Below are 15,991 nucleotides of genomic sequence, written 5' to 3'. Positions count from 1 at the left end.
TGGGAATCAAGGGCCCCTGAGCCCCATATGGATACGGTGGGACTGACATCCCCACCTGAAGACAGTCATGACTGCACCTCCGATGGTGGCTTTGCTGAGGGCTGGACAGGAGGGGCAGCCAGCTACTCAAGGTGCACCAGGTGGCCCTCCATCTTGCGCAGCTGGCCACCCAACTCAGAGCAGATGACTCTGTGCACCATACCTCAGAACTTACGCCAGATGACGGGCTCATTTCTGCAACTGCCCTAGGTGGTGCAGGAACTGCAGGAGATGAAGTTCCATGGTGGGTCCCAGACATGCTGGGGTCTGGTGCCACGGCCAGATGGGGTGGGACAGGTGGATCCGCTGGGATCAGCCTTCCCAAACGTGCTATGGTGTTGAGGTATTCCAAGATATATTGATTAGTCATGAACAAAACATTTCAATATTAGATTTAAAGGCATGCATGGGTGTTCAATTAACCCAAAACAACAGATGTGAAACAGTTGCATAGCAAACTGAACACATGCATAACTGGAACAACAGTAAGCACTGTAATAACATGCCAGTAACAATGTCAGCAACAGACCACCAACAATGCTATGTGAACAAGGTATGTTAACATGCAACCAATTAATTAGATGAACAATAATGTAACACATGTCCTAACATAAGGTTTGGTAACAACATACCAGTAGTATCTGAATAATAATTGGTTATGCAGATGAGGGGTGGAGTGAGAGAAGAAAATTCCATTAATAACTACATAGGCCTCTATTTTTACAACAGTACTGCTCAGTACTCTAGAGGTCTGCCCTCACTTTACAACTACCTATGGCTTACCTATGATATACCCATATTTGTGAGGTGGGCCATGTAGATCGCCTTGTGTAAAATGGTGCCCACATGGTGGCTAACTGTCAGGTTGCTACCAACCTCAGTGCACAAGTCGCCTCACACCTGATTGCATGCTCAGTACATTATTACTGTCATACTTAGTGTGGAAGACATCTGCCACAGCAGGGGGAGTGATAGCTCTTCTGGCATACTGTTTGCGGTAATTCTTCTTGTACCAGTCAGCAACTGGGTGACTGCCTCTTGGGGGATGGCCAAATCAGTAGGGGGATGTAAGACAGTGGGCAGCTTGCAAGCATCCATACACCTGGTCAGCCACAGACCACTGCTATTGCCCTGTACCTCAGATACATGTATCGCAAACAGTATAGGCTCCCAGACCAATCCTTGGGGTACACCATTGTGGATGAATCTACTATTAGGAGTGGGTTCTACTACTTTGACTGAGTGGCTATTATCATTGGGCCAGTTAGCTACCCATCTGGTAACCTACAGGCTGGTGTCTAGCTGTGTAAGCTTATGTATCCTGTCCACCTGGGAAATAGTGTGAGAGGATAGAGCTAGGTGAAGGTAGGCATTGTTCACCAACTTCCCCTCATCCCTGTGTTTGTTGACCACTGCAGAGAGGTCAGTCAGGTTTCACAGGCCTCATCTCCTTTTGACAATACCATGGTGTGTTGGCCCAGGCATTTTGATGTTGCCGAAGTCCCTGTTCATAATGTCCTTGATATTGCCTCCCATGCTCTTGTAGAGCAGGCTAGTTAGGCCACTGTGCATCATATCGGCTGGGTTGGAGAATTGCTCCACCTTTGTGTATAGGGGTGACAGTGGCTGTCCTCTGTGCAGATGGGATGGCACCGGTGCTCAGGCTGTGGTTGACTACAGTGCGGAATGATTCTGAGAGCCCATGTCTGTGTTCGTGTGGGATGCAGCCAGGGATGTTATCATGACTATGGAGTCCTCTGTGTGTTGCCTTTGAGAGGGCATTACAGACCTGCTTCCTGATGATGAAGGGAGGGAAGCAGGTGCTGCACATGCACATGTGTACCACTGGGAGGACAGGGGGTGGTGTTTACACTTCACCTGTCTGCAGCAGGTTGCCTATATCTATGCCATATGTGCATGGGTTGTTATTAACCACCACTACAGAACAGATCTGTGTGTTGCCTCTGGAATTGCAGACACATGTGGAAGGCCTAGTTATCTGCCTTGGTGGAGGTATCCAATTTTCACTCAAAGACAGCCTTAGGGTGCATCACCTGTGCCCTTTACAGACTAAGGTGACATTGCTTCCAATGAGGCACCTGTTCCTTCTTGGCCCATCCAGCACTTGTTTCTACCTATTATGGTATTTGTGTATTGCTGCTGTACACCACAGGCATTTACTCTATCTTTAGGTAGATGGTGTTGCCCTGTCAGGTACTTCTGAGTCCATACAGCTATGTGGGTACCCACATAGTATTGTGGTGTGGGCCTGGACACTGCTACTAGTTCCAACAAATGGGACATTGGCTGTACAGCTACTTCCACCTACTCTGAGGGGATTTATAGTCATTTGTGTACAGTTCATTCTGTTTAGCACTGTAAAGGGGGGGGGGCAGGGGAGATGGTGACCTGAGCAGTGATGGCTATGTGGGCAGATATTACCAAGGGAGATGGCACTGTAGGAGTGCTACAGTGGCTACTTATGTTGGTTAGGACCAGGTACATGAGATTCCCACCTGCTGTAAGGGTGTTGACTAGCTTCTCCACTGCATTACCATTGACAACGCTGAGGAATCTATGGGCATTCATGGCCAGGTGGCATAGATCAGGCACACTATGGTTGGGTATTTAAAGTCACCCAAGAGCAAGGTATACGGAATCCTGACAGATTCCAGCAGGTCCCAATAGGTGTGGTGGGTGTCCATAGCCATGTTTGGAGGTCTGTAGCTAACTATAATTTGAGTTGGTATTTTGGCAACTGTTAACTGCACTTGGGATGTCACCCATGTGGCATACTGTTTGGCCAGCATGGAGGTGTGTATGTGTATGCTAATGTTCAACACTCCACCTCCTGTGGCTTTGCTGTCCTCCATTTGGGGTCTACACGTATGATGGGATGAGTGATCTGGTAAGGTCGGTGTGCTCTCCACAGTTAAACAGCAGGTATCAGTGACTGCACAAATGTCAGCATCCTACAGGACAAGGTATGCTTGTATTGACATAGGTGTCATGGTAAGACACCTAGCTCCTGTTAGAGCATGACATCTGCACAAAGGCACACATCAGTGGTAGGCAAAGGCCAGTAAATAGTGTCACTTTATGAATCTAGCTGAAACACACTTATTTGCCAGCAAAGACGGTGTCACACTCATAGGTGCACTCTGCAGGATATGACATCTGACAATGAAATTTATGCTTATTTGTTATGACTGCAATTTTTAATGGTTACAATACACAACTGTCTGAGGCATTGACTACAAATATGAGGCAGACATGTGGTCAGTCTGCAATACTCTGGACGGTTGGCAGGTATAGGCTCCGTATTTCACATACAGTTCATCACACACATCTGCACCTGTCATGTAGTATGCACATACCCTATATACATCTATTACATTTGTAAGACAAGTTTATGTAGCATTCACAGGTGACATATGACTAATTACAACATCCCAGGTAGCTGGCCTACCATTGACACACTCAGTACTGGACAACAGAGACTCCATTATTAGTCATACATGAGCTGACCTTTGCTGGGGTGAGTCAGGGGCCAGAGATGTGCTCCATGTCAATGCAGACAGGGCAAGTGGAAATGGCCATAGGTGCTGGACAGCAGCATGCAAGTCCATCAGGTGTTGTTGCTGCCTGGTGTTTAATGTCCCATTTGACATCATTGCATCCTCCTTCTGCATTCCATTACATGCTTACATGACTGACATACCTGTTATAGTGCTCAGACATTACCTCACAACAATGCAATTGATTAGGTTTGTGAATCCACAGTCTGTCTTTGTGTAGATGGGTTGAGACCTGTGTTGCATAGGCAGCAGTTGCCTTTTGTAGGTACTGCTCATGAGCAGGTGATGGCCTGTGCACCAGTCGGTGTCTCCCACATGCTACTTGCATCCACAGCAGCTGTGTTGTCTTTCCGTTTGCCAATGCCCTAGCAACACAGTGCGATAAAGACGGCCTTCATGTGGACCATGCCCCTTTTCCTTGCCTGTGTGGAGGACATTATGGAGGTGTGGGGGCTACAGCTTCACAGACAGTATGTGGGAGTATCTCTCAGGAGAGGACATGTGGAGACAGCCCAGCAACATGGGGAACAAAGCTCCAGAATTGGGTACAGATTGTAAGTCAGTAGTGCTCTTATACACATAGAGGGTTGCTAGTTTAACAGGGTTCATCTGGATATGCATTTTCTGTGTGACTTGACATCTGAGAGTGATGTGTCTCTGACATAGCTCTCCACTGTCCTGATGTCCACAGACTGCCTAGGGGTTTGCCTGTTATGTTTGGTCTGTTCCACAGACAATGTCTGTTTTTGTGGAAGCAATAGGATAATGTGAGGATTGTAGTCAGTGACTGTTGACATCCATTGATGTTTCAGATATCATATCCTTCAGGGATGTTATGTTACAACAAAGCCTGTGACACTGTGAACAGTTTCAGTTTGTAAAACCATTATGTGAGATATGTCCCTCTTTCCAGCCCTCTGTCCCCCAGGAATGTCATGCTTTGTCCAGGTGTCTTGCAGTAAGAGGATCAGAGGTATATGATATCATTACTTATTGACTGCCATTGACTTAGCAGACTCCTGGGAGTGGTATGTGGCAGTGGACATGAATATGGTCTCACACCCTGGACATTCTGTGGAAATCTGTACATACGAGAGTTATGTATGTCTTGTCATTGTGAAGCAACTGCCAAGATTGTGTAGACATGTTGTGTGTAGATGTTTGTTTTGCTGGGTAGGGAGAGTAGCAGATATGAGTGTCACAGATCTCTCCAATTCCACTCACCAGGCTAAACAAGGAGAAAGTTCCTGTCAGCTGCCTGTCTGGTGCCAGGATCCGCCACATAATGCACGCACGCAGGTCACTCCACAACAAATACAAATATGACTCTGTCATAGTCCATGTTGGTGTGAATGACCTGAGATGTACCTCCCTGGACTACATGAAAATAGACATGGAGGAGCTGTCCAATCTTGTAGCCCAGGCAGGTATGAACCTATCCCTGAGTAGCAACCTGCCATCACCCAGAACGTTACCACAGTACAAGGACAAAATGATTTACTTCAACAATTGGCTAAGCTTCTGGTGTCATTCTAAGGGGACCCAGTGTCTATCTGCCTGGGATGACATGATCGACAGACCACAATGCTTTGTCAGAGATGGCCTGCACCTGTCGACCTTGGGATTACGGATACCGGCTAAGGCTCTTGATACCCCTATAGTGCCTTTTTTAGGCAAGGTTCAAATGTCAAATTCACCACTGTAATAGGTACAACCAAGCAAAATCTGAGGGTAATGCTACTCAATGCTAGAAGTCTAAACCTCAAAATGCACTCACTCGAGGCACTCCTTAAAATGGAGAACATTGACATCTGTGCAGTGACAGAGACCTGGTTCAAAGCTCCAGAGAGCACCCTGGCATTACCATTCAATAATTAATACCACACCTTTCGGCCACCTAACCTGGACCAAAACACTAAAGGCGGAGGCGTGTCCATATTCATTAAGGATATACACACCTCCAAGCTAGTTGTTTGCATAATGCAGCCAAGATTATCCAAGTGCAACTAACTCTGGGGAAGACCATAATCCAAATTGTAACTTGCTACAGGTTCCCCACCATGCCCCAGTATTACCACTCCTCATTTCTTCATGTACTGGAAAATAGTAGGGTACAACCTAACACCCTAATAATGGCTGATTTCAACTACCCCACCATTAGCTGGGGAAAACTACTCATGTACAAACCCTTTTGCTCAATGTTTTTAATATAATTTTCTTGGGTGGCGAAAGCCAGGGTACCTTTTTGGCTAGGCTTATATAGGCCCTAGGGCCAATAGCCTAGTACCTACCTATGAACCTATGAACAGATCCTCTTTATATCTGACTGTGCGTGCTGCTATGGCTGCTGGTGGTCTATCATGTGTGCATGTTTGTAGGGGCAAACTGAGAAAGGCCCTTAACACCTCAGGATTCCCAGTACACTGAGAGTTGGGCCAGTATCTGTCAATGTATTGTGTGACTGGGAATCAGGATATGTTCATTCGAACAGTCATTCTACTCTAGAGTTCATTTGGGGTACTGGTATGTTGCTGTGACTGTAGTGCAAATGGTTGTGGGTGGACATTTATGCACCACTATCTGCTTTTCCTTATAGTCCCATCGCTCTAGTGCACGATATATTTGGATATACATGGGTAATTGCCCAGAGCTGATTTGAGTTAGTGTCATGTTGGTCTTACTGTGCTTCAGAAGGTGCTGGGTGACATGGTTGGCAGCTGTCACGTTTTTTTCCATTCTGTTACATGACTGCAATCATACCTCTCCACTGCCCAGATGTCTAAACACTGTACTGATGTATGGCTCATATGTTTTGTCTGTTGACCACAACAGTTGTGGGTTTCTGAGAAATAACTGGGATGATGTGAGCATTGACATCAGTAAATAATGACATTCATTTGTGTTTCAGACCTGGAATCTATCTGGCATTGTATGTTAAAGCAAACCATGCCACTCTAGCAGACTTCTACAATGTATGACAGCCATATTTCAAAGATGTCACTATTGTTTGCCCTTTATCCCCCAGTTTGTTGGGCTTTTTGAAGATGTGTTGCAGTAAGATGTTGGTTATCTGTATATATATATATATATATATATATATATATATATATATATATATATATATATATATATATATATATATATATATATATATATATATATATACACATACATACATATATATATATATGTATAAACATTACAGATTCATACAACTTGGCTGGGGTAGCGGTATGTTGCTGTGATTGTTGTGCACAGGGTCCTGAGTTCCAGACTAGGAGGTGAATACTTTTTTCATTGATGTTAAATGACCAGAATGAATGATATGTTTGCAGAAGCATTACAAACTCCCACAGCTCAGATGGTGTAGTGGTACATTGCTGTAATTGTAGTGCACAGCATCCTGGGTTTGAGACTTGGCAGGACTGATTATTTTGTGGCTGGGCAGAACAAGGGCTGATGGAAACAGTGATTAAGGCACTTTTAAGCAGTTGTAAGTGGGTTTGCACACTTTTGCATGGTGCTAAGTGTTGCTAAGAGACAGTTAAATAAACCCTCTTAGCTTCACTTAGCACCACTTACACCCGCGCTAATTTTCTTTAAAGAAAAGAAAAAAGGGTGATAGGAAAGTGGTAAAATGGGGGCAAGCAGAAGGTACAACATTATGAAAATCAGCTAGGAATGTGCAGGATGGATGTAGGAAAGGACCATAGCTCTACATTTCTTTGACAGCAACAGCTATGACGTACATGTATTGAATTTGGAATTTACAGCCTCACTCCTCACAGGGAGGGGTGTTAGCGACAGACATTTGCAGAGTAACCAGTGGGTTGACTGATTAATTTCACTGTAGATGTCGGTGAAATGTAGAGCTATGCGGGACAGATGCCTTTTTTTTTTTTTTTTTTTTTTTTTTAAGGTGAGAGTGGGACGTTGGGGAAGGGCTACAGGTATGTTTGGGAAAGTAGATTGGCTGGGATAGGTTGTATTTGCAGACAGACATGACATACAAGATGGTATCTGACACATGGGGGGGTAAACACCTTTGACTGGGAGGATGGCTGGGAATCCAAAGTCCATGAACCCTCAAATGGATACAGTGGGACTGAGGTCCCCACCCATGGGCAGTCACCACTGCTCCTTCATGACCTCGAAGGTGGCTGTGCTGGGGCTGGACAGGAGGGGAAGCCTGCCCCTCAGGGTGTGCCAGGCGGCCCTCAATCTGACACAGTTTCCCACCAAACTCTGATCATATGGTGCTGTACACCAAACCCCAGACCTGATGGTGGGTGACAGGCTCCTGTCCACGCCTGCTCCTTGGGGGGCCCTGTTCCCTGAGGCAATTCCACCTGAAGGATGAGGAAGGCCTGGGTTGTGTCCCAAACATGCTGGGGCCTGGTACCATGGCCAGATGAGGTGGGCAGGCAGATCCACTGGGATCTGCCTTCCCAAATGTGCTATGGTGTTGTGGTTTTAAAGAATATGTTGGTTAGTCATGAACAACACATTTCCAGATTAGTTATATCAGCATGCATGGGTGTTCCAATTATCCCCATAAAACAGATTTGAAACAGTTGCATACCAAAATAAACACATGCATAAATGGAACAACAGTGTGCATTGTAATAGCATGGCAATGACATTGATGGTAACAGGCCACCAATGATAGTATTTTAGCAAGGTATGTTAACATACAACCAATCAAATATAAGAATGATAACATGACACAAGTCCCAACATTAGGTCTGGAGTAAAACATACCCATAATATATGAATTATTGTATTGATCCAGATGAGGGGTGGGGGGAGAGACAAAAGTCCATTAGCAACTGTTTATGCTTCTATTTTCCACAACAGTACTTCTCAGTAGTCTATGGATCTGCCCTCACTTTACATCTGCCTATGGCCCATAGCTTCTGTAGCACAAACATACCTCTTAAACTGTCAGCTTGGAATGGTATGGGGCATACTGTAACAACTCAGGGTACATGTCTAGAGGGGACTCGTACATGTCAGGGTTACATATCTGGCACAGGAGGGGTACCCTGAAGTGCTGTTATGTGAGTGTGCTACTGGCATACTTCAACTGGTTTCCTATCAGTGTCCAAGGTTATTATCAGCAATGACCACTAACTGTGACAGCGTGACACTTGAGAGACATGTATCGGGAATAGTGCATGTTGTATGCACCTATCCTGCTGTCATTTGCAGGCATGTGGTGGGATAGTTGAACAGTTGTACACAGTTTATTAGTATACCCTTCATACAGCTACTACCAACATTTCCTTACCTGTACAACCTGTGGAGAAAATATCTGTTAACACTACTTGACTGTTTTTACATTTATTCCAGATTCCTTGTGTGTAGATATGCACACATCTTAGTACCACTCCCTGGATTCAAACCATGTCTGTATGTGAAAAATTATCAACTAAGCTATTTCTCAACCTATTGAGCTACTGAGGAACTGCTATTTCTAGTTTCACTGTTTTCTGCCTAATAGTATCTTGTTTAGATAGTCTGACCTTGTAATCCTGTGATGCATGCATGACAGTTATTGTACTGTGCATTAATCCTTTGGATTACTACAATCTGGAAAGCAAAGGTTAACACAAGGCAATGCTGTATGGAACACAATTTGAAAACTTACACATTACTGTTCAGGGTTCAGAGCTTAGTGCAGTACATATTTCACATTTCAGTTATATCTTGTTTTACAGCTTCACCATCTACAGTTTTTCTTACAGCTGGTTCACAGAGGAAGCTCAGTTAATGTATGCTGTCACAGCCACATTTTCTGTAAATAATCTGTATACATTCTAAATGTCTACAACAACATACCAGAATAAACACAACAGTTTTTATAGGTAGCTTGATTGCACATCAATATTAGTCTGTCAAACATTTTTGTTTATTCAATCCACACAGTAACAGTATACATACTAATAGTAAGCAGTGTAGTCCTTCTTTGCTATTTGAACAATATACTGCAAAATAGATTTGTACTCACCAGCCTATCAGCGCAGTCTTTGCAGTCTGTCAACATGGGCTTCAATGTTCATAGCCCTCTCTGCTGCAGCTGTATGGGAGAGAAACAAACATTATGCATACCTGTCTATCACCTTCTCAGGCTAGTATTTACTACAAACTACTTGATAGTGATATTTACTCACTACTGGAGCATTCCATGCACGTGTATCCTGGATCCACTAGGCCAAGAGAGCCCCCTTTCTCCATGTTAGGTCAGCATAGCAGTGCCATACCTGCTCACCAGTCCAGAGGATCCCAGTAGCATTGGTGAGATCACATGCGAGATGTTCCTAGGCCTCAATTTTGTACTGTGAACCCTGGTACTGGCCCTGTAGCAGTCTTTCATCATGGTTTTCAACAAGGAGTCCAGCCATAACCCTGAACACCTGAATGCTCCAGCACTGAGCCCAAAAGCACGCTCCCTCTTCAACACCAGACATGTTCCTTCAGAGATCAAACTAAACAGGTTATGGCTGTATTCCCACCTGCACGGTTTAAATAAGGCCATATTCCCACCCTTTGCCATCATTGGACCATTTTGAAAATGCTGAGCACAGCTTAGCAATGTACAAACCCACTAAGCTGGGTTGAACAGTGCTTAAAGGGGTAATTGCTGAACACTGCTTAACAGTGTGCAAATCCACTTAGCTGAGCTACTTGCTGCTTACCAATCATGTGTAAGCGATACTAAAACCTGGTAAGCATAGTTGGACATTGCTGACCATTGCTCACTTTTCATTTTAAAAAAATATCAGGTTAATGCCTTCATTTAGTAGGTGTATATGATTTACTTTACATGACATCCCTTTATTGCTTTCATTACATTAGCAAGGGATGTGACTCTACTGTATGGGACACTTGTGTATACATGGATGACTTCACATGTTATATGCACTCACACTTCCATTTTACACCAGCTACACTACCCTGGTTGACAAAAAACAATTACTGCATACTTTACCTTAAAAAAATAATTTTAACACTGCTTTCCCATATAAAAACCACTTGCCTGTCTTGGTACTTAAACCGTGAACACCTGCATGTAAAGCCGGGACTCTAACCACTACACTATCTCGGTTTAGGGATTTAAGCAATATATTTCTATTTATCTCCTATGGGATGTTTAAGCAATGCTTAGCAGAGGACCATAAAGTGTACACCCGCTTAAACATTCCTTAGCATGTAAAAAAAAATTATATTATTATTATTATTATGTTATATAGTGAGTATTGTGGCTTCCTGACAAGTCATTGAGGACTGCAGTCAGGAAATAATGGCATACATTTGACTGTCAGGCTTCTATCCTTCAGAAATTCATGTTAATGCATATCCTGTTTTCTATCAACTTTCTATGTTTGTGAGGGAAATATTTAAAAAGTGTCCCTATTTTTAGAGCTTTGTCCCCCCATTATTTGTGCTTTCTCCACATGGACTGCTGTCAGGGAATAATGGCATACATTTGACTTTCAAACTTCTATCCTTCGAAAATTCATGCTAATGTATGATCTGTTTTCTATCAACTTTCTAAGTTTGTGAGTGCAATATTTAAAACCAAGTAGGAAGAAACACTGGTAAAAACTCAACGATAAAACAAACAAACCAGTGGAGGAGGAGAAAAACGCCAATGAATATCCACAAACTGAAATGTAAAAGCACAAAGCACCACGTAGTAAAAACACAGGTTTATTAACGCAAAAAACTTTTAAGTATAACACGTTTTCGTTACACAATGCAACTTCATCAGACAATATCAGGGAGGGGTCCCTGGGTATATATACACACACAGTAAATAAATAAATAAGTTAATTGATAGCAATTAACTTTTAAAAGAAACAAAAAAATATTTTTAAAATATTTAAAAAATATTTAAAACAAGTTCCAGGACATAGAAACAATCATGTACTAGTACATTTATATAGAGAAATAAATACTGTTTGTGTAAAATATAAAAACTTAAAAACAAGTTATATATTGATAGCCTTAAGCTTCAGCAAAGGCTTAATAGAGATGTAGTCATTTAAACCAGGTTCTTTGTTTGATTCCAAAAGTATCTGCCAGTAAGTTTCCTGACATTCCAATTTCACCTGCCATGGTCCACCTCTTGGGACTTTGGTAACACCTTCTAACACAAAAAAACTGATATTTAGCTGTGGGGCATACTAATGTGTGCTTGTACAGAGCATTGGTGTTGTTCTTTTTTAGTATATCATACATATGCTCATAAATTCTGCGTTTTAATGTAAACATTCCTTAGCATGTAAAAAAAAATTATATTATTATTATTATTATGTTATATAGTGAGTATTGTGGCTTCCTGACAAGTCATTGAGGACTGCAGTCAGGAAATAATGGCATACATTTGACTGTCAGGCTTCTATCCTTCAGAAATTCATGCTAATGCATATCCTGTTTTCTATCAACTTTCTATGTTTGTGAGGGAAATATTTAAAAAGTGTCCCTATTTTTAGAGCTTTGTCCCCCCATTATTTGTGCTTTCTCCACATGGACTGCTGTCAGGGAATAATGGCATACATTTGACTTTCAAACTTCTATCCTTTCAACTTTCTAAGTTTGTGAGTGCAATATTTAACTACTGTCCCTTTTTAGTGCTTTGTCCCCCCATTATTTGTGCCTTTGTCCACATGGACTGCTGTCAGGGAATTGTGACATATATTTGACTTTCAGACTTCTATCCTTTGGACATTTATGCTAATGCATGACCTGTTTTCTATCAACTTTATAAGTTTGTGAGGGCAATATTTAAGAAGTGTCCCTTTTTAGGGCTTTGTCCTCCCATTATTTGTGCCTTTGTCCACATTTCCTGCTTTAGCAGGTTGTGAGGTGTTGTACGGCATTTTTACAATGCAGGGGCTGTGTCACAGAACCTGTCACACACCCCCTGCATTGGTTTCCTGCTGCCGTATGTATTTCAGTGTCCACAGATACTAAAATGATCATTTACTTCATTTCAGTGTTCATGGATACTGAAATACTGGCATAATATTTTATAGAAATTCTCTAATATTATGTTGGATCAGGTTTAGAAAGTACTGTACAGCACTTTCTGAGTGCAAGCGGCATGTTCGTAGTCCATGCACTACTTAAACACACTCCCTGCACTCGTTCACGGTTCGTGTCCATTTAGCCTAAACATCAGTGCATCTTCATGAATATGCAAGACACGCTGCTGTGGCTACATGGACAGGAACCATTCCGTGCAGGAATAGCACTATTCCTGCATGGAGTTTATTGAATCCCAAGGACTGTGTTTACTGTGACTTATAAAATTCGGTTTAAGATCTAGAACCTAAAGAATACTACCACTGTAAAAATAGATTGTGCTGAAGGGTTTGCCATTTATTCTTCTTTCATAACCCCTCTGGTTCCAGATATAAACATTTGTTTGAAATGTGAGTACATAATTTGATTCTGTCAAAAGGCTTAGGCTCCGCCCATTGGAAGTTACAGTGCAAACTTCTTCAGCTCCATTGGAGTGAATGTGTTAAAATTTGTATGGCAAAAATGTTGGAAACCACCCATTCTACTGTTCTTGACTTGACTATTATGACAAGAACTAACTCACATTTCTAAAAACAATACCAGTGACCCAGGATAGTTCAATACTGTATTCTTGATGTTCAACATGTCATCTCTCAGAACACTTCTTAAGATCTGTGGTACTAATACTGATGTATAATTCCCATATTGATAGCTTTACAGCCACTATATAAAATCACCTTCAGCCACTATTTAGAAACATTTGGTGGATTATTTTATGATGGATATTATCTCATGAGACCCCCCAAAAATAAACACATGTAATAGGGCCAACTTACTGAAAATATCCTAATTTAGGGCCTAGTATTGAATCTGCAGATTACAAAATCATAACCTCAGCAATTTTCATAGATTAAAATATTTTCACAATTGTCCTTGTTTTAATCTATGTGATACGATGTAGCCAATTCCAAATATCACCATGTGAATTTAATAGCTATTTTCCTTCAAATCAGCTCAAACATTTTAACTACAGATTGAAATAAAACAGGATGCTTGCCGCAGGAATTTATCAGTATGTAATGTGATTTCTTTAAGATTTGTTTCTTTCATTTGGTAGGATCAGTAAAGGAAAAACAAATATACAATCTGAAGACTTATTCATACATTATACTACTTAAAAAAACAATGTAAGCTTGTTCCTCTTGTAAAACAGACAGGACTTAAATAAGAAAAATCACATGAAAACCAACATCCACCAAAGTGAAAAAAAAAACATAAAATATGAAATGTTTAATAAAAAAATAGAAAAATTAATTAAAGCAACATTAATGTTTAAAGACTATTTTGTTTATAACAGCTTTAAAGCAATGATGCTGTTTAATACAGTAGCATTTAAAGGTCTTGACAACTACATTTTCTGTAATTTAACTCATTGACCTTGTTGTCACCCCAGTATCCAATTCTACCTTGTCTAAAACATAAGTTTGATACAAGTCTTTGAGTGCTTAAATGGGACATTCTTTTCATTCTTTTTACTTATGCTCATGAATTCAATAACTTATACATCTAGTAATTTACCAATATAAAAATCATCCCAGTTACTGCAATCAGCAAAATAAACTTTGTTTTGGCTTACACTTAAGATAACCATGGGTTTCATAAGAACTGTGTTAAAACAATAAAATAAAATGGTGAATTTACCCCATATCTAAATCAAAACAGTTAATGAAATCTTTCCAGTTTGCTGATATAATATCCCTGAAGGCTGGAATAGCTAAGCACTCAATTTTATACTGTAATTTTTATTAACTTATATTATCAATGGAATTCAATATTCTTAATGCTAAAACTAGAGATTTAAAGTTTTTCTCATCAACAAAGTTTCACTTTCCACTTCATTCACTACCTAATTCGAATAACCTATTGCCAAGAATTTTCCTTTAAGACTACCATTTCCTCTTTAAAATGTATTGGTATACTATAAGCCTACTGGTTGTCACTATTTGTCCTTTTAAAATATTTTTCTTAATGTAAGATGAATGCATACTTTAAATAAGAGTAGCTAACTATCTTTTGCTATGTATTGTAGTAGTAAAAGAAAGAATAAGAACACCTTTAGGAAAAACAATATCTAAAAATCAATCTGCCACAAATTGCTGTGAAAATTCTGTTTCAAAAAAGAGGTGCAAAAATTCAAAAATATACAAAATAAAACAATCTGACTTTTGTTCACCTGTTCAGACCGAAAAAAAAATGTCTATACAATGAAAGTAACCTTGTACTTTACAGAAAAAAATATTGAGAAGATACAAATACAAATACATTTGATCAATTACACAAGCAGCCTATTAGCATGAATGGTAACCACATTTGCCCCCACAATGCCTTGTTGTTATTTAAAAAAGTTTCCCATGAAAGACAAAAAAGCTGTTACTCAAAAATCTATTCTAAGTAATCACACAAGAAATTAATCTCTCTCCCTGTCTCTCTCTTTCTAAAAGAAATAACTGAAAATTGATTTAACTAGTCATTGACCAACACAAGACCCAATTCTTGTACTAGATCACAGTACAGAGATCATTAATATCCGCAGTTATTTAAATGCCATTTTCTTTAAAGACGACTGTTTTTTTTACATATTAATAAGGTGGGAAGAATCAAAAATAAAAGACAGAATGCTTTTTGCCACTGATTTTGTTTTCAAGCATGACTAAAAATGGCTCTGTTTTAGATCTTATGTCTACTGTTATTATTGGACAGAATAGTGACTTCAAGGTAGACTTATACATTTTGGGTATTCAAAAAAATAATGGGAATACAAGTTTGGGAAATGGTCAGAAATTATTTCATACTATTCTGATATGACTTTTGTCTATAACCTATCAGTAAAAAATCAATTGCACTATAATCCTGACTGATACAATATCTGTCTTCACAATAAAAACTGTTGTCATCGAGCAATACAAATAGAGTTTTTTCCTAATCATTTCTGTTCATCAAGACCAATTCACCCCCTTATTGGCTTTCATAATCTTTAAATTAGTGTTCTTTCTTAAAAAGCTATCCATTCTTCTTTAGTAAGATAAAATGTTTATGCCTAACAGGAGTTGACAAAATTGCCCTTAGATCATATTTCTAAGTAGATTCAGATATATCTATAGTGTCCAATAATGGGGGGTGGCGGGTTGAAAGTACTGGGTTTCTTAAAAATGTTATTTTTCAAACTTAATACACCTGACAAAATGCATGTTAAATTGAGCTTTGTTTGTTGTTTCAACCATCAAGGTCTGTTTTGTAACACAAACCCCAAAACTTTTGAAAGCAAAAATATTGCATCTGAAGTT

At 40.4% G+C, this 15,991-nt stretch overlaps 1 protein-coding gene across 4 annotated transcripts in view; it reads left to right on the top strand.

The window, feature by feature from the left end:
* Nucleotides 1-15,991, top strand: part of KIAA2012 (KIAA2012 ortholog) — a 971,910-nt gene that overhangs the window by 446,498 nt on the left and 509,421 nt on the right. The gene's annotated exons all lie outside the window — the stretch shown is intronic.

This window comes from Protopterus annectens, chromosome 6.part0 (genome assembly GCF_019279795.1).
Source record: "Protopterus annectens isolate FY-2018-M chromosome 6.part0, PAN1.0, whole genome shotgun sequence".
Lineage (NCBI taxonomy): Eukaryota > Metazoa > Chordata > Ceratodontiformes > Protopteridae > Protopterus > Protopterus annectens.
Note: the sequence above shows the minus strand (reverse complement) of the source record. Positions and strands in the feature narration are given on the sequence as shown.